Source organism: Callorhinus ursinus, unplaced genomic scaffold, assembly GCF_003265705.2.
Source record: "Callorhinus ursinus isolate GAN/ISIS: 27379988/994484 unplaced genomic scaffold, GSC_fseal_2.0 scaffold45, whole genome shotgun sequence".
In the NCBI taxonomy this organism is placed as follows: Eukaryota; Metazoa; Chordata; class Mammalia; order Carnivora; family Otariidae; genus Callorhinus; species Callorhinus ursinus.
This window is the reverse complement of record NW_027397107.1, coordinates 2473598-2480239: the sequence shown is the minus strand read 5'-3', so window position 1 is coordinate 2480239 and position 6642 is coordinate 2473598. Positions and strand designations below refer to the sequence as shown.

General features: G+C 38.9%; 1 pseudogene; it reads left to right on the top strand.

The window, feature by feature from the left end:
* The first annotated feature begins 1863 nt into the window (after nucleotides 1-1863).
* On the top strand, nucleotides 1864-1929 carry LOC112840112 (U4 spliceosomal RNA; annotated as a pseudogene).
* The last annotated feature ends 4713 nt before the right edge of the window (nucleotides 1930-6642 follow it).

Sequence of the window (6642 nt, the reverse complement as noted above, 5' to 3'; positions counted from 1 at the left end):
CTTTTTAGAAAAATACACTTTTTCAGTTTCAAGAACAAAAGCAAATTGTACTATTAAAAAAAATGAGAGAGTTCTCTCATTTCAACTCCATATGTTGTGCTGTTGGTGTCCAGTTTCCCCAGATATCGGTGAGAAGCCACAGAAAGCGGCCCCAGGGCTGACAATCCACATGGCATTCTGAGTTGTGGGATCCAGCTCTGGCTTAGCTGACTGCCCCTTCTCCATATGTGCTCCTCTCTCTTTCTGGATTCCTCTTTTATGGACACTGATCTTTCACGTTAAATTCCACATGTCTTATCTTCTGGTTATTTTCATCTCTTTATGTCCCCCACTCCTTGAGTTCTGCAAAATTTAATAACGATGTGTTTTAATTCATTGACTTGTTTCTTTGGGTTTCACGAAGTAGCACGTTGTGGTGAATATAGCTCAAGGCAAGCATTAGAAACTATTGCACCTATTCAGGGCCTCTTAGAAACTTCTTGGTCCCATGGAGGGCCGGTAGGCTGTGAATTATAGTACCAAACTCCAATCCCAGATGTGCATTTGACAATCATAGTACTGCATCCCAAAGGACTTAGTGATATTTTCAGATAGGGGTATGTGACATTTTCCCAGGCCAGAGTTTTGCCTGGGATATTTTGGGGGAACTTGAGTTTTTTTCTTCTCTTTTAGGATTATGAGCTGAAAAGCATATAGGCCTGGGACTTCTGAAGAGTGTCTTGCCATATACTTTGAAAATCTGTGTAGAGAAAGAAAGATCTGGGGCCCAAGTAAAAGAAAAGCTGAGACAAGTAAAGTTGCAGAATAGATAAAGTGGATGATGTCATCTGAGTTTCAGAATCAGGCCACGCCTGAAATGAAACTCATTCCAGATATTCAGTCAATAAATGCTTCGGGTTAATCTGCTCTGTTTCATGAAATCAAGAATGTTAATTATTCCATTAAATGTGGCACCATTGCCTCTTATAGTCAATTTAATGATACATTTTCCATCTGTATAGTGAGCACTGTACTGGTCCTATATTCTTCCTTCTCCATGACTCTATGCTATAGTTTCATAAATGAAATGAGAGATTCTTGAGCATTTTCTTTCAGGTTATAGTCTTTCAAAGAAAAAGTATATCCCTGAGATATCAGATGGTTCTTTTCTCTATTGCTGAATCTTTTCAAATGTTTGTTCATAAATATGTTTTGTTGTGACTGCTCATTCAAAAATAGTGAATATTGTATATCAGGGTTAATGCAGGGTGTTTTATTGATTGACGGATTGACTGCAGTTTGTTCGCATTCCTATTTTGATGTTTTAGAGATCGAGGAGAGAAATTTTGGGGTAAATCAATCTAATGAAACTTTTAGTTTGTAAGATCAGGGATCCAGTGGCTGGTAGAATCAAGAAGAGAGTTCCTAACACAGAAGTCATGTTCTGATTATCTTCTCAAGTTTTTACTTTGATGTGTTTATTTTGGTAGCCCAGAGTTACCTGAGTCACTACTCTGACTCTTCAAGCTATCAAAATCCCTGCCTAGCAACTGATTATTCTCCAGTCTTATTCAAGATGTTTTCTATACAAACTTTCAGCTAAAACCGGGTACTATTGATGTACTCCTGTTTTCGTGGAGTTTGGTTCTAGGTATTAGATCTGTGTTCTCTCTATGCCCCTGTTTAGAGGCTGTCATTATTGCCGGTCCTGGCCGCCCTAAGAAAGGCACATTAGTGGGTAGCTACTGAGACTTGCCATTTATCCATAGTTCATACCTGTAAGATTATAAATGTTCTCGGTTGGTCCTCCTTGAGTCCATTCTTGATAGCATTGCATGTATGATGAATTTTTTTTTCTGATTTATACATTGGAGCTGTTCTTAGAGCTTTGCGCAATGGCAGTATCGTAGCCAATGAGGTTTATCCGAGGCGCGATTATTGCTAATTGGAGCTGTTCTTAGAATTGAGTATTATTATAGATGGTTTCCTATTTCTTCATCATCATTATCATCATCATTAGCAGAAGAAAGAGAAGAAAAAGAAGGAGGGAGAGGAGAGGGTAGGAAGAGAAGAGAAAAGAAAAGAAGAAGAAGAAGAAGAAGAAGAAGAAGGAGAAGGAGAAGGAGAAGGAGAAGGAGAAGGAGAAGGAGAAGAAGGAGAAGAAGGAGAAGAAGGAGAAGAAGGAGAAGGAGAAAGAAGTTGAAGAAGAAGAAGAAGAAGAAGAAGAAGAAGAAGAAGAAGAAGAAGAAGAAAGAAGAAGAAGAAGAAGAAGAAGAAGAAGAAGAAGAAGAAGAAGAAGAAGAAGAAGAAAGAGAAGAAGAAGAGGAGGGGGAGGAAGAAGAAAGGGAAGAAGGGGAGAAACATCTCAATTGAAAGTCTAGAAAACTATAGTAGCTAAATGTATTTGCATAGATTCCTGTCTTAAACCCGAAATACTGTGATCAGATTTCTCAGGAGTGGTATGGCCAAAATTATAAACTACAGCAACAGTTTACTTGGCAGATTGTTGTGAGTCACCTCTCCTTTCCATAATCTCAGGCTTGTTTTTTAAAAAATAGGTCTTCTGTCGTTTAGATAAAATCATTTTTCTTCTCTATCTTCCGTGTTATATTCTACTTTTCGAAGGCAAGTATTTGTATATTAGTCATAAGGGCTTCATCACAAAATGTGACATAATTGGCAACTCATTGAAGACATGGGAACTTTCTCTTGTGTGCAGAGTAATCATTTCTTATAACAAGAAACACATGTGAGAATTTTTTTTAAACTATGTCTAGACTTGGGATCTTTCCCAAGAGAGTTTCCAGGTGTTTATCTAAGCATAACGGGCCAAATGAGTACATTTTAGAGGCTGGGAAATGGGAACAGCATAACAGAAGTCTAAATGTGACTGGACAGCCTCATAATTCTAACATTAATTTGGAAATTGGAGAACCTTGAATGAAATTAATATCCTGGAATCGGGGGGTTGAATTTAATGTGAATTTCTATTTGTTAATCTCCGCTCGTGGTCCCTTCACATTTGGCTCTGCTTTGTCACTTGTGAAATGTAAATTTCCCTAACTTAGTGCAAATGTTCACCGTAGGTCTGTGTTTGCAAATCTCCAGTCCTTAATACAATTGCACTAATTCAATGCTAAACTCAAATTCATAATACTCACTGAGATCTTAATTTAGAAAACCCAAACAGTCCCCAGGTGACTTCACTGCAGAAAGCTTATTCATAAATTTCTCTTTTCCTCCTTGAATGAATAAATTAAATTCTTCAAGATCCTCAAAAAAAAAAAAAATTGGCTGTGGCAGGCATTTACCTATTGTCTTTTACCCAAATCCACCTTTCTTTGCAGAATCTTGAGATGGGGGTATAGGGGTCTATTTCTTTGCCAAGTGACTTCATGTTAGGTTCTGCCAGCAGGGGCCCTGGGGAGCCTGGGCAGGCCAGAAGAAGGAGAGAGCTTCTTTTTTCTTTCCTGCAGGCTGTCCCTTGTCACCTTGACAGTGGCACTTTTTCCCAACAGCAGAAATTAGTTCTAGATTCCAATTTCGTTCAATACTTTCAATACTCCCAAACCTTTATCATCATGGACCTTCAGAGTTATTTCAGCTACAGCAAAAAAAAAAAAAAAAATCCTCTTCTCAGGGGCTTAAGTTCAAGTTCAGTGGGGTCCTGCCTCCAAAATTATATATTCTGATAACCCCAAATGATTTCCTTCCTTTTCTCCCCCACGCTTATGGATGATAACTACTTCTTTTCTCTCTCTCTGTGTGTGTGTGTGTGTGTGTGTGTGTGTATTTTCTGGGCTCGCTACTTGTTTCTTCTCTCTTCTTTCAACCACACCAAGTATGGTATAACCAATTCCTATATTAAATCTCTTCAGTTGAAATACCTATTACGGTTCTGACTTTCATGACTGAACCCTAAAAGATACAATACTAGTAAAAGTCCTAGGAAACGGATCTTCAAGGGTGAAACGCTGGTTGGCAGCTACTGTTTTGGAGAATAATTTCTGTCCAATGTCAGTCTGCAAGAACTACCAGAAGTTTTCTTTCATCTGGTAGGAACGAGAGTGTATATTCACAGTCTTGCCTCAAATGATTCTCAAATTTCCAAAGCTGTCCTGATAAGTCCTCAGAAATCCTAATCCACTTCCTGTCCCACAATTATCACCCTGGCCCACCGATAGGATGGCACCACACTGATTGTACTTGATGAAAACAATTAGCAAGTGCTTTAGATGTCTAATGTATGCAGGCCAGAGGGTGGGGAAGACGAAACCGTAAATATTCAGATGCCTGTCACCTCAGTGAAGTTACTCAAAGTACCTCAAGCAAAAAATGAATGTCCTTTGGAGTCTCTTGCAAGCAGCACTAGGAGAATCCCAATGAAGAATGTTACTGGTGTGGTTCAAAGCCATGTTCTCTTTCATAGACTCAAGAACTAGAATCCTGTTTCCACTTCTATGCCTAGGCAGCCTTGAAGTTCTAGAAGGGTGTCTTGCTGAATGGGAGTCATTCCCTTTCCTTCTCTCAAAAGTAGGAGTTTCTCTTAGAGGCACTTTCTCTTAGAGGAACTCAAATGAGTACACGTCCCTTGCTGTATACTTGTAAGAAAGAACTTCTCTTGATTGAGGGGTGATCATCTACTAGTCTCAGCAAGTGCACACACCCCTTTATATATAGCCACGCAAGCTCACCATCAGGACATGGTCAATACAAAATATACATCTTGACTTCCTTCTGGTATGTACAGATTTTTTTTACCCCAAGAGTTTCTAGTGTTTTTGTGGGGCTTTCCCTCTTTGGTATTTTTCTAGGTAATTCAATGGCAACTTTAAAATGGAATTTGAACCTTTTTCATTCAAACTGGTATCTTCTCCAAAGCTTCTCCAAAGTGTGTGTGTTTTAATAAAAGGAAAGCCATAGTTTAAGACTGTGATGCATTAACTCTGCTAATGATGCTTTTAGGGGATTATGTAAAATCACAAGCAATTAGTACAATAGAGACAAATCAGAAATAAAACAAAAGGTGTGTTTGAAGCAAATATATAAAGTCGCAAGGTGTAGGCATAAACTTGTCTATTTCTTGAGAAGGTAATGAACACTGAAAATAATACTTTTTTACCTTTTAAAAGATAACTACCAATTACCAATCTAATTACTAATTACTAATAATTACCAATTGGCATGCAAATGCAAAATCCGACCATTCGACCAATGCCTAATATCTGCCTAGAAATGGTAAAGATGAAACATCTGGTTTTCTGTCACTACTTCCCTTGGGTGACCTTAAACAAATTCCTGTGGTTCTCTATGCCAATAGTTGCACGGTTAAGATAAAATAAATTTTATTTGAAAGGATTTCATTCAGATTTATTTCTATGGATCAAGAATTATTCCTGGGGGGATGTTGTTCCATTTGAGAGTACTCGTTACAAGCAAGGAATGAATAAATAATGGGTACAGCTACCAGATCCAGGGGCTGTGGCTAGTCAGTCTCTTCTTTGAACTGATAACCATCCATAGGATGTGGAGGGAATGGATAAACCTTTGTTTCTCCTAAGGTCAATGTGTCAATAAATCAGTAAGCCCTCAACTAGCCCCTGTGTGTCCTCATAGGTACTTTGAAGAGCCCAAATGTTCATAAGAGGCCACTTTACTCTCAAGAAGGTCCCAATCTAGCCAGGAAGAAATAGCCCACAACTAGGGACAAATATGGCGCACGGGATTTGGAGCCACGTAACATGATGCTCATTGTCAAGTTCTCCAGTCTTATTTCCTGCAGGTTCCTGCTGTTGCAGCTCTCATTCCCACCTAAAAAGGCCTTCAGATTCAACAAGTCTTTTCAATATCTCCAGGCCCCTCTCAAGTGCTCAGAGGTAGTTCTGCTCTTCCAACAGCCCTTTGAGAATCAGAGAACCCTCTGAAGCTCTTTAGGCGTACTCTGTCACAAATTTCTCAGTACTGGACCAGGGCACTCATCACAGAGATGGACCAGCCAGAGCCGGGACACAGGGCTTCCTTCTCTGAAGGGCACCAGAATCCAAACCCTAAGTCCTCTGGAAACTCTGCTCTCACCGCAGCAATGTGAAGACTGTCTTCTGGTCTCACTGAGTGGGGAGTTGTGCCATGACCCATCAAATATTCCAAATGCCAGTGATTTGTAAACTGCTTTTTACATGAATGCGAACACTTACCAACCGAAAGCATGCTCTGCCAAAATATGTATGTTCGTTTATATTCCCACCACCATTACTGGCTGTGATCTCAAGAAATTATATATATTCAGTGTGAGGTTTATTGTTCATGTGGTGGGTTTAAATCTGTATTTCTAATTGTTTTAATAATTTCAAAATAGTCCCACTTTTTTTTTTCCAGGTCGTATTACATTATCATTTTTAAATTCATGAGGTAGCTGACAACTCATTTTGGGAGTAGGAGATGTGTCAGCTCTGGTATTTTGTTTCTGTTCTGTGCATATATTATAGTACTATTTTGGAATCAAAGTTTCGTCCAAAAATCTTTTAAAGCCACCTGTCCATTTTTTTGAAGGTTGATTCAGTTAAATTTAAGACATATAATTTAAATGACCACTAAACCAGGAACACAGAAATGATAATGCAGACATACAGTGAAAGAATGAGGTTGTCAGACCCCCTTCCCTCA